Here is a 21451-nt window from a genome sequence, read left to right on the forward strand (position 1 = left end):
TATGAAGAAAGAGCCAAACAGCTTGGAAATGAAAAGCTCAAAAAATAAATATAAACTCATTGAAAATTCTCATTCTCACCTATAGACTAGGTCAAGTGGGTGACAGAATTTCAGGGCTGAAGACAAGACTAATGAATTATCACATTCAGACAGCAATAAAAATAAGAAACTAAGCAGAATATCCAAGAACCCCCAGATGCAATTAAAGCCCAAACTTATTAATTTTTTCATAGAAATAGTGCTGAGGTACAGGCTAAAGACATGGAAAATCAATTCAGTGAAATATAGCAGAAAATTCCCCATCTATTAGGAAAGATATGAGTGTCCAGGCACAGGCAGCATTTAGAACCCTTGTCAGACATGATCATAAAAGAACCTTCCATATTATATTATAAATAAGATGTCAAGAGTATAAAACAAAGAAAGAATACCAAAGCTTCAGGAGAGAAATGCCAAGTGACTTATAAAGGCAAATCCATTAGTTTAAATGCAGATTTCTCAGCAGAAACTCTGAAAGCAAAGAAAGCATGGAACAATGTATTTCAAGCCCTAAAACAAAAATAACTGCCAACCTATATTACTATATTCAGCAAAGATGTCCTGCAGAATCAAAGGAGAAGTAGACCTTCCAAGATAAGCATAAGCTAAAGGAATTTATGGCCACTAAACCAGAACTGCAGAAGATACTTTTTTAAAAATGCTACACAGGGAAGAGGAAGATAAATACAATCATGAAAACATAGGAAATAAATAATTTCACTAGAAGTAGATACACAATTCAGAATTAGAAAAGAATCAAGCACATACCTTTCAATAATAGCTCTGAATGTAAATGGTCGTAATTCTCCAATTAAAAGACACAGACTTATGGATTGGATTTTTTTAAAAAAACATGTAAGAAATTACCTCACCTGCAAAGACACACTGAAAATGAAAGAATGGAAAATGACAAGCAAATGGAATCCAAAAACAAGCAGGAATAGCTATACTCATATCCAACAAAGCAGATTTTTAAGCCAAAATTAGAACAGAAAAAGAGGGTCACTATATTACTGATAAAGGGAGCACTCTACCAAGGAGATATAATGATTATAAGAACATATTCATTGAATGCTGGCACACCTTATTTCATAAAACAAATACAACTGGACATAAAGAAATACATAGACCCCAGTGAAGTAATAGTGACTAACTTTAATACTTCACTCTCATAAATATCAGAGATAAACTATACTATAGATCAAAAAAGACCTAACAGACAACTATAGAATATGTCATCCAACAACTGCAGAATACATCTTTTCAGCAGTTTACTGTTTTCTGAAAAATAAGACCTAACCAGAAAATAATTAGCCGTGAAAACTAGAGATCAAAAATGCCAGCCCAAATCACCTTGTCTTACCTACCATTTCTGTAACCACCAAGAAAGAGAATAGTGAGGTATAATTTTCTACATGACACTGGCTATCACTATGGTAATGAACAGTGCTTATTTTCCAGTTAGGCTTTATTTTCAGGGAAACATGATATAAAGCAAGAATTAATAAATACAAAAAAGAAAGTCTTTCTTGCATCCTATAAGATGATAATGAAATGAAAGTAGAAATCAACATTAAGGGAAACTAAAGAAACTATATGGAGATTGAACAATACACTTTCGAACTACCCGTAAGCTACTAAAGAAATCAGAGGGGAGATTTAAAAATTCCTAGAACCAAATGAAAATAGAGACACAACAAACCAGAATCTATTGGATATAGTGAAGACAGTTCTAAGAGGAAAATTTATAGCTGTCAGTGACACATATCTGAGATATCTCCAAAAATAACCTAATGATATACATCTCAAGGTCTTACAAAATCAAGACCAACCAAAGCCCCAAACCAGTAGAAAGAAAGAAATAATAAAGATCATAGTCAAAATTAGTGAAATAGAGACTAAAAGAATCAATGAAACAAAGAATTGGTTCTTTGAAACGATAAAGAAGATCAATAAGCTCTTAGCCAAACTAACCAATAGAAGAGACCTAAATAAATAAAATTAAAGGTGAAAAATGAGACATTTAAACAGATGCTATTGAAATCACAATCATTACGGACTATTTTGAAAACATATTCTAATACATTGGAAAATCTAGAAGACACTGATAAATTTCTAGACACATATGACCTCCCAAAAGTGAACTAAGGATATAAAAATCCTAAATAGATTGATAACAAATAATGATACTGAAGAATAAAAAGTCTTCCAATAAGAAAAAGGCCCAGGACTAGACAGATTCAAAGCTCAATTTTACCAGATTTTTAAACAAGAATTAGCAACAATGATATTCAAACTATGCCATGAAATAAGGAGGAAATAAATGTCTCCAAACTTATTCTATAAAGGCAGGATTATTCAAACACCAAAAACAGGTAAGAACACACACACACACACACACACACACACACACACACACACTTTTGACCAATATCCTTGATAAACACAGATGCAAAAACCCTCAATACAAGTCTTGCAAATCAAGTTCTACAACACATTAAAAAGATCATACGCAATAATCAATTTAGTTTCAAGGATACAAGGATGATATATAGCATGTAACTAGAATCAAAGATTAAAATCACTTGATCATCTCAATACATGCAAAAAAATCTTTGACAAATTCAACATCTCTTCATTATAAAATCACTGAAGAAATTAGATACAGAAGGATCCTACCTCAATGTAATGAAGGCTGTTGATATGGCTTATATCTAGATATCACCCCAAAGCCTAATGATCTCATAGGTAGAGCTTTTGGGAAGCAGCTGAATCATAGGTGTGTGATACTGGATTAAAGATGTGATAAATGAATTAGTCCACTGGTTGGTTTAATATGATTCTGGGTATGGATAATGAGAAGTTCCACCTTGGTGTGGGTGGAATCAACCAGTAGGCTTGTAACCTGGATGGAATATAAAGAGACAGAGGAAGGCAGGCTGGCTGCTTCCTGCCTGTCACACTATGGACTGTTCTCCTCTGCTGTGCCCTTCTGCCATGCTCCCTTGTCTTGGAGCAAGATAACTATGGACTAAAACCTCTACAAACTATGAGCTAAAAAAACCTTTCTTCTTTTTAACTTATGGGTATCAGGTGTTTTGTCTCATGAATGAGAAAGTAACTAAGACAGCTATATATGACAAACCCATAGCCATCACCATACTGACTAGGGAAAAACTCAAAGCATTTCTTTAAAAATTAGAAATGACACAAGGGTGACCACTTTCATCACTCTTAATACAGTAATTAAAACTTCAGACATATATACCAAGAGAAAGAAATAAAAGGGATGTACTGCCAGAGATTTAGCTCAGTGGTTTCACCACCTGCTGTGCAAGTGCAAGGAACAAAAGTCGATCCCCAGTACAAAAAAAGGGGGGGGGGTGTACTTAGTAGAGAAGGAAGTTGAATTATCCCTATTTGCAAATTATATGATTCTATACTCAAAAGACCTAAAACTCCACCAAAAGACAGAACTAAAAAATTCAACAAAGGAGCAGGATATAAAATCAAAATACAAAAATCAGTATCTTGTCTATACATCAAAAATGAACCCACTGAGAAAGAAATAAGAAAGAAATTTCATTCACAATACCTTTTAAAACACTAGGATTAAATTTAACCCCACTCTCTAAAAAAAACTCTACAAGGAAAATTATAAAACACTCAAAGAAATTGAAGAAGACACCAAAAGATGTGATCTTCCATGTTCATAAATAAGCAGAATTAACATTATTAAAATGACCAGATCCCCAGTGCCAAAGAGCAGAGGTGCCCCCAGCACAGAGGAGGTGAACCTTACAGGCTGCCAGACCACCACCACCAGCACCAAGGAGCAGAGCCACGCCCAGCATAGAGGAATTGAACTTTCTGGGCCGCTGTAACACCACCCCCGGTGCCAAGGAGCAGAGCTTCCCCCAGGGCAGAGGAGGTGAACATTCTGGGCCTCCTTACCACAGCCCCAAGTGCTGAGGACCAGAGCCATGTGGGCACCAGCAGCACACATTCCAATTCCCACCCTCCACTGAAATGAAAAGACACTTAAACAAGTCTCAAAACTAGACTCCCAGATCACCTAAAGCAACCCCAAAGGGAAATGAGAGGGAACAATCTGATACTCAACCACATGGACTTGCTGAATTGGCAATGAAAGAAGATATGGAAAAAATGAAATCAGAAATAATTTCTCAGATAACAGCAGAGATTGTCCCCATAGTGTAAGAGATGATTAATAAGTCTAGAGAGGACACAGATGAAGAAAAGAGGAGCTGAGAAACATGATGGAATCCCAACATAGGAAACAAATGGAATCCATAAAACAGATGCAAACAGATTTCCAGGAGATTGAAAGCTCCACTGAAAGTTTACACAACAGAATGAGCTAATGTGAGGACAGAATTTCACATATACATGATAAGATTGCAATTAGTGAACAGGAAAAGAAAAATTTCTTTAAAATACTAAAGAACCATGAGAAATCAATCGAGCAGCTGCTAGACAATGCAAAGAAGAATAACATAAGATTGATTGGACTCAATGAAGAAACAGGAGAGAGCGCAGATGACATAAAAACACTGTTCACAGAAGTGATGGCAAAAAACTTCCCAAGCAGGAGAAAAGAACTTGACATACAGATAAGTGAGGCAAGTAGGACTCCAACTAGCCTTGGTGAAAAAAATTCTACACATAGGCATGTAATAGTTACGATTCCAGAAACCCAACAGAACAAACTTCTACAACCCATTAGAGAAAGAAACAAATCATATACACAGGAAAGCCCATCAGAATCACAGCAGACTTCTCAATGCAAACCCTCTAGGCAAGAAGAGCTGGGAGTGATACATTTCAAGCCTTAAAGGAAAACAGCCTCCAACTCAGATTGATGTACCCTGCAAAACTCCCTTTCATAATCGACAGAGAAATAAGATACTTTCATGACAAAGAGCACCTTAGGAACTTCATGAGTCCCAAACCAGCACTCCAAAAAATTGTAGACAATATCCTAGGAAAAGACAGTGAGGATCACAACCCAAGGAAGTCCAGCAGAATGAATCCACTGGGCACAACAGGAAATTAAATGCAAAGGGGAAGGATCCAACAGAAAGGAAAAGTCATGACAATGATAAGTCAATACGTATCAGTTATAACCATCAATGTTAATGGTCTCAATTCACAAATCAAAACAAATAGACTGGCAGAATGGGTCAAGAAGCAAGATCCCACAATATATTGCATACAAGAAACACAATTCAAAAAGAAACTCATCGACTGAAAGTGAAAGGGTGGAAAACAATACTCCATGTGACCAGAACCCAAAAAATAGCAGGAGCAGCTATCCTATTTGCAGATCAAGTGGATTTCAAACCAACGCTGATTAAGAGAGGCAAAGAAGGACACTACATCCTTGTAAAGGGAACAATCCAAGAGGAAGAGATGACAATCGTAAACATACATGGACCAAACACTAGTGTGCCGAACTATATAAAACAAATACTAACAGACATGAAAAATCAAATAAACACTAATAAGATAGTAGTGGGGGACCTCAATGCCCTACTGTCACAAATAGATAGATCAACTAAACAAAAAATAAGTAATGAAGTACTAGAACTCAATCAAACTCTTGAACAAATGAATGTAGCAGATGTTTACAGAGTGTTCCACCCCACAAAATCAGAATACACATTCTTTTCAGCTGCACATGGGTTGTTCTCCAAAATAGACCACATACTCGCTCACAGAACATGTTTAAGTAAGTGGAAAGGAATTGAAGTTATCCCCTGAATATTATCAGACTAGTGTGATGAAATTTGACATCAATAGCAAAAGAAACTGCAAAAAATCCATAAACACTTGGAAATTGAACAACACACTTCACTTCTGAATAACCAGTGGGTCTCAGGAAATTAAAGAAGAAATCAGACAGTTCCTACAATTAAATGACAATGGCAATACAACATACTGGAATCTATGGGACACAATGAAAGCAGTCTTAGGAGGGAAATTCATAGCAGTGAATACTCATATTAGGAAAACAGAGCGAGCCCAATTAAACAACCTGATGGTGAACCTCAAGTGTCTAGAAAAAGAAGAGCAGGACAAACCCAAAGGTCATATAAGGGAGGAAATTACAAAGATCAGAGCAGAAATAAATGCAATGGAGACTAAGAGAATGATACAAAAAAATCAATGAAGCCAAGTTGGTTCTTCGAAAGAATAAACAAATTGACAAACCCTTAGCCAACCTTATCAGAAAAAGGAAAGAAAAGGCTTAAATCCATGCAATTAGGAATGAAAAGGGTGAAATTACAAGGGACCTAGCAGAAATCCAGTGTATCATCAATACCTACTTCAAGAACCTATACGCCAATAAGGTGGACAACACAGAAGAAATGGACAGATTCCTAGACACATATAAATTACCAAAATTCAATGAAGAAGACCTGAAAATTCTAAACAACCCAATGACAGTCAATGAAATTAAAAACATAATTAAAAACTTACCAACTAAGAAAAGCCTGGGTCCTGATGGCTTCACTGCCAAATTCTACAAGACATTTAAAGAGGAACTACAGCCACTATTGTTTACACTCTTCAATGCAATTGAAAGGCAAACAATACTCCCAAATTCATTTCTAGAAGCAAGCATCACCTTGATCCCCAAAGCAGAGAAAGACCGAACTGATAAAGAGAACTATAGGCCAATCTCACTAATGAACACAGAATCGAAAATCCTTAATAAGTTATTGGCAAATAGAATGGAGAAGATCTTCAAGAAGATCATACACCCTGACCATGCAGAATTCATCCCACGATGCAGGGATGGTTCAACATATGCAAATCAATCAGTGTAATACACTATATCCATAGAGCCAAGGACAAAAACCATATTATTATCTCAATAGATGCAGAAAAATCATTCGATAAAATCCAACACACATTTATGATAAAAACCGTACAAAAAGTTTGAATAGATGGTTTCTACCTCAATCTGATGAAAGCCATCTATGAAAAACCAACAGCCAGTATCATACTAAATGGTCAAAAACTGAAATCCTTCCCACTAAAATCAGGAACAAGACAAGGATGTGCACTGTCACCACTCCTGTTCAACACAGTCTTGGAAACATTAGACAAGAGAAAGAAATAAAAGGAATAAGATAGGAAATGAAGAAGTAAAATTGTCATTATTAGCAGATGACATGATACTCAATATAGAAGGCCTCAAGAACTCCACTAAAAGTCTTCTAAACTTAATAACCAAATTCAGTAAAGTAGCTAGATACAAGGTCAACACACAAAAATCAATAGCTTTCCTCCTCACGAACAACAGACTCATTGAGAGAAAAATAGGGCAAACAATTTCTTTCACAACAGCATCCAAAAAACTGAAATACCTAGGAATCAACCTAACAAAAGAAATCAAAGACCTCTTCTCTGAAAACTATAGCACTCTGAAAAGAGAGATTGAAGAGGATATCAGAAAATGGAAAGACATCCCTTGCTCCTGGGTCAGGAGAATCAACGTAGTGAAAATGGCCATACTTCCAAAACTGCCATATAGATTCAATGCGGTCCCAGTTGAAATCCCAGCAGCATACTTCATGGACCTTGAGAAAACAATCCAAAAAGTCATTTGGAAGAAGAGACCTAGAATAGCAAAAGCAAGTCTAGGCAACAGAGACATGGCAGGGTGTATCACAATCCCCAACTGGAAACTATACTACAAAGCTACTGTGATAAAAAAAAAAACACAAAGAAACCCAGCATGGTTTTGGGCAAAAAAACAGACCAGAGGACCAGTGGAACTGAATAGAAGATGCAGAAACAATGCCAGACCACACTCAGCCACCTCATCTTCGACAAAGGAGCCAAACACCCTCACTGGAGGAAAGATAGCCTCTTTAATAAATGGTGCTAGAAAAATTGGGTTTCAACTTGCCAAAGATTAAAACTAGACCTATATCTCTCAGCATGCACTAAACTAAAATCAAAATGGATTAAAGATATAAATATTAAATCAGAAATGCTGAACCGGCTGGAACAGAGGTTAAGTAGAACCCTTGAAGACATTGGTGTAGGAAAAGATTTTATGAACAAAACCTCATTGCCTGTGAACTAGCACAAACAATCAACAAGTGGGATCTCTTCTTATTAAAAAGCTTCTGCACAGCAAGAGAAACCACCAACAACAGTGTGAAGAGACAACCCACAATGGGGGAAAAAATTTTCACCTGCTCTTCCTCAGACAAAGGTCTACTATCTAGAATCTATGAAGAAGTTAAAAAAATCAGACCTCCCAAATTTCAAGACCCAATCCAAACATGCGCATCTGAAATGAACAGACATTTCTCAGACAAAGAAGTAGAATAACAAATAAGTATATGAAAAAAATGTTCAACATCACTGGTCATTCGAGAGATGCAAATAAAAACAATGCTGAGATTCCACTTTATCCCAGAAAGAATGGCTGCTATCAAGAAATCAACCAATAACAAATGCTGGCAGGGCTGTGGGGAAAGAGGAACACTGCTCCACTGCTGGTGGGAGTGTAGACTGCTGCAACCACTGTGGTAATCAGTATGGAGATACCTCAAAGAACTAAGACTGGAAGTCCCATTTGACTCAGCTATTCCCCTGCTGGGTATCTTCCCCAAAGAATTAAAAGAATCACACCACAGTGATATATGTGCAACCATGTTCACAGCAGCACAATTTGTAATAGCAAAAACTTGGATGCAGCCCAGTTGCCCATCAACTGGAGAATGGATAAAGAAAATGTGGGTTTTTAAATAAAATGGAGTACTACTCAGCCATAAAAATGAGAAATTATTTATAGCTAAATGGATGCACATTGAGGCAATACTCTTAAGCGAAATAAATAGGACACCCATGAGTAAATCTCGAATAGTTTCTCTAGTGTGAGAAATTGGAAGTGTAAATGAGGACTAAAAGTTATAATAGATAATGTGAAATAGGACAAAAAGGGGCAAAGGGGAAGAGGAAGTGGGAGGGTTAGGGGAAAGGAAAGAAAGGAATGGAATTAATATGAGAAAATGAAAAAATGGAAACAATGTCTTTGTAAATAGAGAGGGATGGAGGGGTTGAAGGGAATGGAATGGGGAAAAAATAAGAACCAAGAGAGATTATGTAAAGGTGCAAATATCCAATGGTGAATGTCATTATATTGTATACCTAAAATGTACCAATAAAATTAATTCTTTTAAAATGACCATATTACCAAAAAAATCTACTGATTGAGTGCAGCCATAATCAAATACTGATATCATGCTTTACTAAACTAGGAAAAAAGCCTAAAATTAATATGAAAACCCAAAAGATCCCCAAAGCCAAAGCAATCCAGAGCAAGAAGAGCAATGCTAGTGGTATCATGATACTTAGTTTCAAAATATACTACAGAGCCATAGTAACAAAAACAGCAAGTTACTGTCATAAAAACAAACCAATGGAAAAAATATAGATGGTAAACCTATGCATCTACAGCTATCTGATTCTGCACAAAGCAATCAAAAACATACACTGGAGAAATGAGACCCTTTTTAACAAATTGTGCTGGGAAAACTGGATATCCACAAGTAAAATGGAACTGAGGATAATTATGTTAAGTGAAATAAACCCGGCACAGACATACAAACATGACATGATCTCACTTATATGGAATCTAAAAAAAATTGATCTCATAGAAGTTAAGAGTACACTGAAAAGAAACATTTGTATCATTATGTTTGTTTATTTTTTGTAAGGGTATTTTTGGTTTATGTCTGGTACTCTGAGTAACTGCTTTGAAGATAATGATACACAGTGTAATAACTATTATTATTTGATTACAAAATTTTGTGGTTTTTTTTCTAAAATAAAACTTTAGAAAAAGAAGTTCAGAGTATAATGGTGGCAACCAGACACTGGAGAGAGTAGAGAGGGTGGATTCTGGGGAAAGGTTGATCAAAGGGTTTTAAGTTAGAATTAGATAGAAGCAAGAAGTTCTGGTGGGCTATTACATAGTTGGGAGACTACATATAATAATAATAAACCATTTGTTTTAAAAATCCAGACAAAAGGATTTTGAAAGTTTTCATCATAAAAAGATAAATGTTTGAGAAGACAAATATGTTTAACCTGATTTAAATATGTCATGTACACATGTATCAAAACATTACATGGTCCCCCATTAATATGTATAATTTTGATGTTTTGTGTATCAATTAAAATATATTCTGAGAAAGTGATATTATGAGTAGTAAACAAATACTTACTGGCTATAAATACCATATATATATAGAAGACTGTACAAACTCTAATATTTCTAATAACCCATTAAATGGCAGTAGTTTTCCCCTCATGTCCCTGCAAATGGCATGATCTCATTCATTCTTTTTATGGCTAAATAGTAGTCCATCATGACTATCTATATTACAGTTATCTAAGCTGGGGTTCTTTCCTATCTTCCTTCTAACTTTCCAATTAAACCTTTTTTCCTATAAATTTGTGCTTTAGTTTTAATTTCCATTTCCACTAAACCAAGGACCCGTGCTAGCTGATGACAAGGGGAATATCCACTCACTACCAGAAGCATATTGCATACTTGTATGAGATCGAAAGAACTGCTACAGAATAAAGTATAGACTCATCAAACAAAAAGAATGCTCTTGAAGAGCAGTGAGAAAAGGACAAATGGATACCTGTCACAACTGAGATCTGATACTTTGTGATCCAAGTATCTATTGCATTTCTGTTATCTAAGGGGAAGGCTTTGTCAAGTTCTTTTTTATTGTTCTGTTTCCTGGGCATTCCCTCTACCAGCTTTCTCCCTGTACTCAGCAGCACTGGGTTTTCACTCTGGGCCTTGATTCTGCACTTCTCCCTGTTCTTTAGCTCAGTTGCCTGGGGTTTAAGTTGACACAGAAAGAGATATGGAGAAGCTTCTCCGTGGGGCTGGGCAGTGTCAGTCTTGACAGTAAAGTCCTGGGTTCTGAGTGGCTGAGGGTGTTCCTTAATAAATGTAATGTGATGTGTACAGCAACAGCAGGAGCCCCTCTGCCCAGCTATGAAGATAGGACTCTAAAGGGCCTTGGCAAGCTCTCCTGCCAGGTATGAGAAGGCTTTCATTGTTGTCCAGGCACAAAACCCTGAGGAATGGCAGATGCACCTGATAAATACTTCCAGGCACTGAGGTTGAGTAGGGTTGTGCATCAGATGCTGCCAATTCATTTTGATGTATGGCTTCTCCACCCAAAGAACCAAGACACAGGGAAAAAAAGAAACCCAAACAAGCAAAAAACCAAGAAAATCTAGACAAACAGCTCAGTTTTAGTTATTTTTGTGGACCTCTCAGGTGCTTTGCTCTGCTCTCCTATGATGTGTGGGAATTTCTTCTCAACCCGGCTCCCACTGAGATGTTAAAGCAATCATAAGGGACTTCAGGGAAGGCTGGGATCATCTGTAGTTCCCCGTAGCTGCACATCAATGTCTCCTGTCACTACAGTTTTTTTTAAAAAATCCAACTGCACCTGAAGGACTAATGAGTTGACTTTGAAAGAAAGAAAATGAATGATGTTGAGATTACAGTGGAAAAAAATCAATGGATGTGTATATCCTGTTTAAAGTAGGGTGTCTTCCTTCAAAGCACTACGGGGCTTCTAAAGAACTGGGCTGGACCTATACACAGCGTTCCTCTTCCCTGTCTCCCTGTCCTCCACAGGCAGCCCCAAGAGCCATATTGCCCCAAGGTATTTGACTTCTTGTCCCAGTCACCAGAAACTATGACCCAGCAACTGCTTCCTAAAGTCCCCCTCAAAAAGCCTCTGCTAACATTAGACTGCAACCTGTTGCTGGTTCTTCCCTCTGCTCACTCCCTTTTGCTCTTCTTCCCCATGAATACTTAGTCTTTTGAGATGATGAACTACAAAGTGTCTCCAGGCCAGAGAGAGAGAGAGAGAAATCAGCAGAAGGGACAAGCAATACTGTCAACAAATCAATTTTATTACCTGTCTCCTGCCAGCCTGTAGAGCAACCCAAAAGGCAGACAAGACAAAAACCCTAGATGTTTCTTTGCTTCTGATTCTTTGGAGCAGCCGTCTCCATGGTCACAAACTCCTGTCTAATGCAGTGTTTCTCAACTAGAGAGCTGTTTTGCCTCCCCAGAGGACACTGGAAAAGGCCACAGAAGTTTGAAGCATGACAACTGGAATGGGAATGGTACACGCATCTAGAGAGCAGAGGCTGGGATGTTTTTCAACACCTCACAATGCATAGCCAGGACCTGCCATGAAAAAAATTATTTGGCCCAAAATATCAATAGTGCCAAGGTTAAAAATTTCACTTCAATGTTCCTGTGGTTCCAAAGGTCCTGTCTATGTTTTCCTCATGTACCCTGCAAATAAATTTCTTGTGGCTGTTGTAAAACACAGGTGGTTTAAAACAGAAATCTATTCTCTCACAGTTCCAGAGGCTAGAAGTCCAAAATCAGGGTGTCAGCAGGGCCACACTCCCTTCAAAGGCCCTAAAAGAAGATCCTTTCTTGCTTCTTATGGTTTCTGGTGGCCCCAGGCTTTCCTTGGCTTGTCACAGAAAAACGCTGTCTTTGTCTTCAAATGACCTTCTTTCCTATGAGTCTCTGTGTCTTGCACTCTTATAAGAACCTCATGCTGGGTGTGATGACACACACCTGTAATCCTATCACTCGGGAGGCTGAGCCAGGAGCATCATTGTGAGTTCAAGGCCAGCCTGAACTATATAGGGAGACCTTGTCTCAACAAAACAAAATATCCTCAGTTCCTAGATTTGGGGCTATCTTAAATACAGGATGATTAACCAGTTACATTAATTTCCAAAAACCCTATTTCCAAATAAGTTTACATTCTGAGGTTCCTAGGTCATTATGAATTTTCAACTCACCACACCCTAGGAAAGAATGACCTTTAAACTGGGAGTAGTAGCAGTCAGTGTTTCAAAATACAAAAAGCTGGGCTGGGGATTTAGCTCAGTGGTGCCACTGCCTGCCTCTCAAGCACAAGGTCCTGAGTTTGATCCCCAGTACCAAAAAAAAAAAAAAAAAAAAAAAAGCTAATGCCCATACTTGGCTTCTAAATACAGATAATAGCTTCAGAGAAATAAAACTAAAGAAGGTAACTCTGGCAATTCTCAACTCTTTATCACTTTTAGATGTCAAAAAAGGTAGGTCCTTCCCTTTTGTGTATTCCTCCTGCAAAGAGCTTCTTTCCTCACAGAATAACAAAGGAAAATACAATTCATAAAAATATCAGGGGCTATATAAAGTCTGTAGGCCACAGACTCTTTGCACACCTTCCCTTGAAAGGTTGAGATCATTTTGAATCTAGGTGAGCTTGAGTCTGCTTCGACCAATAGAGAAGGGTGAAAATGACACTGTAACTTTCAAAATTGGGTCATAAATGGCTTTCTGCATTGTTCACAGGGACACAGGGCAAGGAATCCATGCAGAGATCACTTTGGTGGAAACCTCAAGGAGGGGCTCAGGGGTGGAAGGAGAGAGAAATCACCCCTGAGCCCCTTGGCCCAAATTCAAAGAATCTCAGCCCAGGTGACAGACCTGAGAGCAAAGAAACCTCCAGATGATGCCAGCTCCTAGCCTTCAAATCTTCCAGTTGATGCCCCAAGTATCACCGAGCCGGGACATCCCTAATATGACATCCAAATTCCTGACCTGTAGGCATTGCAAAATGGTTGCTATTTTATAGAAAAATGTTTGGGGTGGATTTTTATGCAACAATAAATAATTGGAACCGTTTTCAACTTCATTTTCACCCAGATATCAAGTTCCCCACATTTTTTTATTTATTCCTCTCTTTGGACCTCTGTATTAGCAAATCACCCCACAGCAGGAAAAGGAACTAGATCATAGCAGCTTTTATTTATCCTCTTCCATGTCCTAAGCACTGTGCTGAATGCTTTCCCCATGTTATGTCCTTTATATTCACAATTACCCAAGGAAGTGGCTATTATTGTCCCTGATTTAATGTTAAAGAGACTTTAGCTTATAAAGTTAGATGGCACAGGTGGTAGGGCCTGTCCCTGAAGCCAGTCTGATATTAGTCTCAGCCTTCACTTCTAGCCTCTGAGCTGTCTTGCCTTTGAGCACAGAGTGCCTAGAGTGTCCACCTACACAGTCTTCACATAAATTAAATTTTCTAGAAGTCTGTGTTATTGAGAAAACTAAATTAAAGCACTGTTGAAAAGGGCACAGCCACAGAAAGGATTAATCATATCAAAACATCCCTGGGCATGTTTTTCCCAAGATGGCACAATGTTCATTTTGTTCCTTATATGGATGTTTCCTTTTAAGCTCATGGAAAATATTCTCCTTGACAGTGAGACACCTCGCAAGGGACAGAGTCCTGTTTCCAAGTCTATCCTCTTGGGAGAGCAGTTGGCAGGCAGATGAGCCAAGGGGTTTCCGGGCAGAAAATAAGCACTGTGGTTGCTGACTCTACAAAATTCTCCCACCCTGTAAGGGGACTTATGCCTCTTGGAGTTTTCTGTTCATATCCTCTGACTTTGTCCAGAAGGAAAATAAAGACTTGCTTATCATGTCATCTGTAAAACAGAAAATTGAAGAAACAACTGTATTTATGTCAAACAACCCATGATAGTTAATCTTGATTGTCAGCTAGATTCGATTAAGAGACATCTAGGAAATGGGTAAAGCACACTTTCTAGCATGTCTGTGAGCGTGTTTCCAGAGAGAAGTGGCATGAGGGATAGCCAACTGTAGGGGATGATCCATCTTAGATGTGGGCAGCATTATCCAACAACTGTTGGAGCCTGGGTAGAAAAGAAGTGGAAGATGAAGCTCCCCGGCACATGGTCTCACTCTCTCTGCTTCCCACCCAGTACGAAGCGAGCAGCTCTACTCTAACATCCTCTCTGCCATGATGATTCTGCCTCATCATAAGCCCAGAAGCAACAGAGCCAGGTGACCATGGACTGAAACCTCTGAAATTGTGAGCCAAAATAAAATTAACCTCTTTAAAGTTGTTATATTCAGGTGTTTTGTCACAGCTACAGAAAGTTAACACATGATCCTTTGGACTTGTGGTTTATAGTCTGACATGTAAGGAATTTAGATGTTGCCACCCATCCCACTAAGTAAAAACCCCAATAAACTGAAAATCAGCAATTCTTCTTACATCCTTCAGAAAAGTGAGGATACAGACAACCTCTCCCCTAACTGAAGGTACAGACAGCAGATACAGAGAATCATATTACATAGCAGAAACCCAGGAGTAAAATCCTATGAGGAAACCAGTGCTGGGGTAGAAAACCCTTAACCAAAACTGACAAATTGCTGGAAGCTTGATGTAGACAAGCCTAAAAATTAAAAACTCCAGGGAGTCTCAGTCTCAGGGGTGCCACACCTTTGTGCATTCTATCTCTAGTGGGCCTACCAGGTTCTCGTGGAGAAAAACCCCATCATGCTTCCTGCACAAAAATAAAAATAAAGGAAATACACAAGAACAATCTATTCTTAACAAGGTCTGTCCTTAGGAAAAACTACTTTACAAGAATCTAACCCACCTGGAGAAAGAGAAATACCCAACTCCAGCTTCCTCACAGGGGAGGGAAATACCTAATTGGGTTCTCTCTAAACTTCTTGTTCTACCTAAGGCAGGGGTGAGGGGCTACTGAGAAACAGTTGTCAAGGTCAAGTCCAGGGACACAGGATCACCAAAAGACTGCGAACAATAAAAGGGCTATAGAATACTTCCCTTCCCCTCACACCTTACCATCACATTGCTCACTTTCTTTTAAACAGTGTGTGATGTCTGGTTTGTAACAAAACATTACAATGCATGTTAAAAGGCAAAAAATGCAGTTTGAAGAGACAAAAGAAGCATCAGAATCTGGCTCAGATATGACAGGGATGTTAGAATTATCACAAAGAAATTTAAAATAACTATGATTAATATGTTCAGGGTGCTAAAGGAAAAGATAACAGGCAAGGAGAGATGGATGATGTAACCAGAGAGATAAAAAATTCTTTTAAAAAGTATTTAAAAGAAAGGGCAGAGATAAGAAAAACAAAAATTCTGTAACAGAAATGAAGTCTGTCTTTGGTGATCACAGTTTAAGGAAAAAAACTAGTGAGGCTAGTGATAAGTCTATAAAAACATGTAAAAGTGGAAAGCAAAGAGAAAAAAAAATACTGAACCTAATACCCAAGAAGTGTGGAACAACTACAAAAGGGGTAATACACATATAAGGTGATTGGAAGAAAGAGAAAAAAGAAACAGAAATACTATTTGAAGAATAATGACTGAAAATTTCCCAAAATAAATGTCACTGAACCACAGTTTCAGGAAGCTCAGAAACTACTATACAGAATAAATGCTAAAAAACTGCACCTGAGGATACTATACTCAAACTGCAGAAAATCAAGGATAAAGAAATAGCCCTTTACAACCCAGCAGCCATGCCCATCCACCAACTCTGAGCTGGCTCCACATTTTGTTTTCCCTTGGCATGGGACAACAGAGATGCTAAATAACTGACCCATTTGATTGTGCACAAGGCCAATGCCCAGAGAGTGAAAGTAACTCCAGTGAGTCAGCAGACTCAGGAAGAAAGTGTAGACCTAGCCAGAAGAACTGGTCCCAAGAAAAGTCCATGGCTACTATAAACTACAAAAACAGCATGGGGTTTTAATTTAAAAGTGACTCCTTCATGGCAGGCAGAGTTGGAGAAGAAACCCTGTGCAGTGCCCACCAAATTGCCAAAGAGTGTTTAATCAGGATCCATTTTTAGAAAGGGTTACAACTGAGCCATAGAACAATTCTACTTCAAAGACTCCAGTGTTACCCTTCCACTGTGACTGGGTGAGAGGCACCACAGGAGAGAGCCACAGAAAGGCTGCAGGTCAGACACAGATCCCCTGAGAAGTTTGAGCTCAGGCCAGGAAGGACAATGGCCCTTCCCACCGTAGTGAAAAACCAGGTCTGGCAAGTGTGCCTTTCAGAGAAGACTAGATCTGAAAGTGTTGCCATTAAGTCCAACAGTATACGCAAACCCCTACCCCTCTGCCTACATCCAGCAGAGACCAGAAGGCTGATTGCTTTGTTTATCTACCAACATGAATAAGGCAACACCTCAGCTTGGATGGTTGCCACAGTCTGGGAAGAACTGACAGAGAGGCCTCTGGAGTAGGGAGGGCACCTTACAAACCCATATGCTACAAAGCTACATGGACAAAATCACAAGTTACTGTATTCTGAGAGTGTAGATTCTGAAAACCACATACTCAAAAACACAGAGGAATTTTTTGACTCAATTTTCTTTCTTTTCTTCCTCTTTTTTTGTTTAAATTAAAAAAAATTTTTGTGGTACTGGGGATCAAACTCAGGACCTTGCACTCAAAAGAGCTAAATCCCTCTTCCTCTTTTTTTTTCAAAAAATTCTTTTTCCATTTGTGGGGTTTTTTTTTGAGGTTTTGGGGGGACTTTTTTCTCTTTTTTATTTTCTTCTTTCAACTTTTTACCTTCTTATTTTTTTCCTTTATTTTTCTGTCGTTTTTTCTGTTAATATTATCTAATACTATTATTAATTTCCTTTTGCTCATCAATAGGATTCCCTATTTGAATTTTTTTCCTTCTCAGCTTACATTGATTACTTTTTCAAATTTTGCTTTTCTCACTCTGATTCCCCAACTCCTCTATCTTTTCTAGTGTAACCATTAAGCTTTATAAATCCTTAGCATGTTAGGAAACTTTATGGTATCACTGTTGAATACTCTTCTACTGTTGGTGGAAATAAAATTGTTCCATTTAGTAGATATTTATGTAGGTCAATATTTGGTTTTTCTTTGTGTTTCTAGTACACAGTAATTATAGACCTCTTTTTTTAATGGTTATGGGTGGTATATTATTAGTACCTAGGGTACATCAATATCCAGGTTTTTTGATGTTATTATTATTGCTGATCTTAACACTATAGTCAAGGTGACATAGTTGTTGCTATTACTTTGTTTTCTCTGTATTCTAATCTCTGGTTTGCCTTTGTGACATTAACAATACTGTGGCCTATTCTTGAAGAACTGAGTAAAAGGCCAATTATACTCCATCTTCCCCTCCCAAATAAACAGAAGTAGTTAGATTCTGGGACAGGCGCAAAGACCTATAGTTACCCATGCTGAGCACATCACTGAAAACCAGATACAAACCAACATTCAAACATCAGTACATACACATGAGAAGACAAGGCAACAAAATGTATACAAAAAGTCCCAAATCCCCCCAAGCTGATCCATGGGACATCAAGGGAGAGAAAATCAAAAGCCACACAATTGAATTATTCTAATTGAAAAAAAATAGATCAATAAGGTGCTTGGCAACCTCAAAGAAAATATAACTAAACAGATGATTAAGCAAGTGATTAAATATTTCATTGAAAGTATGTGCAGCAAAGGTGACCAATATGAGGATAGAGTGTCAGAGCTAGAAGACAGGGCTGATGTTGGTGATTTGCTCAGAGATAAACTAAAAACAATTAAAAAATGTGAAAATGGTCTAAAAGTTGCTAGATGATGCAAGGAAGACTAATCTTAGATTAATTGGCAATACTGAAAAAACAGAAGACAGCAGGCATAAAACAAACAGGCATAAAAAAAGCCTGTTTGCAGAAATAATACCAGAAAGTATTTCAAATATTTGGAAAGAATTTAACACACACATAAATGAAGCATATAGAACCCAAAATAGCCATAATCAGAAAAGAAAGTCTCCATGATGCATCATAGTCAAAATCCCAGAAGTTCAACACAAAAACAGAATCGCAAAAGCTGTTAGAGAAAAGCAATGAATCACATGTAAAGATAACCCCTCTAGAATTATAGAGACTTTTCAACACAAATCTTAATGAGCAGGAGAGCTTGGAGTGGAGTGTTTCATGCCCTATAATAAAAAACTTCCAACCCAGGCTGATATGTCCTGCAAAACTATCTTTCAAAACTAATGGAGAAATAAGATATTTCCATGAAAAAGAGCGCTTAAATAAATTTATGACCACCTAACTAACCAGCACTCCAAAAATTTCTCAAGGATAACCTAGAAAGAGATAATGAAGTTAACAATAAAAGATCTAATAGAATGAATACACTAGGTAGGGTGAACAGTTAAGGAGGAGGGAAAAAGTCAAAAGATTAGTTCAATCTGAAGAGAAACCAGAGTATAAAGAGGAGGGAAAGGAAAGGAATCAACAACAGGAAAATAATGCAGTAATGGGAATAAGTCAATATTTTTCAGTAACAACTTACAATGTGAATGGTCTCAACTTCCCAATCAAAAGAAACAGATTGGCAGAGTAGTTCAGGAAACAAAACCTAAGGGTATTCTGTATACAAGAAACATATTTAAACCAAAAAGAAATCTATAAACTAAAAACCAAAGGGTGGAAAACAATATTCCATGCAATGGGAATGCAAAAACAAGCAGTAGTATCTACATTATTTACAGAAAAAGTGGACTTTAAACCAAAACTGATCACAAGGGGGAAGAAAGGTCACTGCATATTGGTTAAGAAAACAATTCAACAGGAAAAGATAACAATTTAAAACTGCATGCATGCATCAAACAGAGGAACATCCAACTTTATTAAACAAATTCTACTGGATGTTTAAAAAAGACAATAAACACCAACACAATTATAGCAGGGAACTTTAAGACCCCACTGTCACAAATAGATCAACTACACTAAAAGTCAACAAAGAAATATCAGAGTTGACCCAAACCTTAGAACAAATGGACTTAATAGATATCTATAGTGTTCTACCCAACAAAAACAAAATATACATTCTTCTCAGCAACACATGGAACTTTCTCTAAAATAGACCACATAATAACAAATAAAGCATGCTTAAATAAATGCAAGGGAATAAAAATTATACCATGCATATTATCAAATCACAGTTCAGTGATATTAAAAATATATTATGCAAATACATGGAAGTTAAACAATACACTCTTGAATATTCAGTGGGTCATAGGAGAATCAAAGAAGAAGACAATTCCTAGAATTAAATGATAATGCCAGAGCATACCAAAAATTATAGAACACAATGAAAACAGTCCTAAGAGGGAAGTTTAAAGTTGTGAATGCCACACTAGAAAAACAGAGTGAGCCCAAATAAATAACCGATGATGCCCCTCAGGATCCTGCATAAATAAGAACAATCCAAAACCAAAGCTAGTACAACAAAAACAACAACAAAAATCAATGAACTGAAGAGCTGATTCTTCAAAAGAATAAATAAAATGGATAAACCCATAGCCAATCTTATTTAAAAAATCCAAAGCAATGCAATTAGAAATGAAAAAAGTGAAATCACAATGACACTGCTGAAATCCAGAAGACTATCATCAACTACTTTACAAACCTGTTGACAAATAAATTGAAAAATTCAGAAGAATTGGGTAGAATCCTAAGTATTTAGGAATTACCAAAACTGAACCAAAAGGACATAAAAACCTGGAATAATCTAGTATCAGGCAATAAATTTTTAAGTTTTAACAAATGTAATTTTAAATTTTAAAAATCTGCCAAGTAAGAAAAGCCCAGATCCTGATGCATTCACTGCTGAATTCTACAAGAACTTCAGGGAAGATCTAACACCAATACTCCTCAAACTAGAAGGAATACTCCCAAAGAAACCATAAAACTATTTCTTAAAACCCAATTTTTCTAGCACCATTTATTAAAGAGGCCATCTTTCCTCCAGTGAGGGTGTTTGGCTCCTTTGTCGAAGATGAGGTGGCTGAGTGTGGTCTGGCGTTGTTTCTGCATCTTCTATTCGGTTCCACTGGTCCTCTGGTCTGTTTTTTTGCCCAAAACCATGCTGGGTTTTTTTGTGTGTTTTTTTTATCACAGTAGCTTTGTAGTATAGTTTCCAGTTGGGGATTGTGATACACTCTGCCATGTCTCTGTTGCCTAGACTTGCTTTTGCTATTCTAGGTCTCTTCTTCCAAATGACTTTTTGGATTGTTTTCTCAAGGTCCATGAAGTATGCTGCTGGGATTTCAACTGGGACCGCATTGAATCTATATGGCAGTTTTGGAAGTATGGCCATTTTCACTACGTTGATTCTCCTGACCCAGGAGCAAGGGATGTCTTTCCATTTTCTGATATCCTCTTCAATCTCTCTTTTCAGAGTGCTATAGTTTTCAGAGAAGAGGTCTTTGATTTCTTTTGTTAGGTTGATTCCTAGGTATTTCAGTTTTTTGGATGCTGTTGTGAAAGAAATTGTTTGCCCTATTTTTCTCTCAATGAGTCTGTTGTTCGTGAGGAGGAAAGCTATTGATTTTTGTGTGTTGACCTTGTATCTAGCTACTTTACTGAATTTGGTTATTAAGTTTAGAAGACTTTTAGT

At 37.4% G+C, this 21451-nt stretch overlaps 1 long non-coding RNA gene across 2 annotated transcripts in view; it reads right to left on the minus strand.

Annotated features, from left to right (window-relative positions):
• LOC110351071 (uncharacterized) overlaps window positions 1-21451 on the minus strand; it is a 100264-nt gene that overhangs the window by 47555 nt on the left and 31258 nt on the right. The window contains exon 1 of one of the 2 annotated variants that reach the window (XR_015445446.1): window positions 19343-19498. The exons of the other annotated variant lie outside the window; for it this stretch is intronic. This is a non-coding gene — a long non-coding RNA (uncharacterized LOC110351071). Of the gene's footprint in view, window positions 1-19342; window positions 19499-21451 lie in introns of those variants that run through there. 2 annotated transcript variants of the gene reach the window in all.

This window comes from Heterocephalus glaber, unplaced genomic scaffold (assembly GCF_053883595.1).
Source record: "Heterocephalus glaber isolate CG9 unplaced genomic scaffold, H.glaber_assembly_v1.0 deba00000347, whole genome shotgun sequence".
Classification (NCBI taxonomy): Eukaryota; Metazoa; Chordata; class Mammalia; order Rodentia; family Bathyergidae; genus Heterocephalus; species Heterocephalus glaber.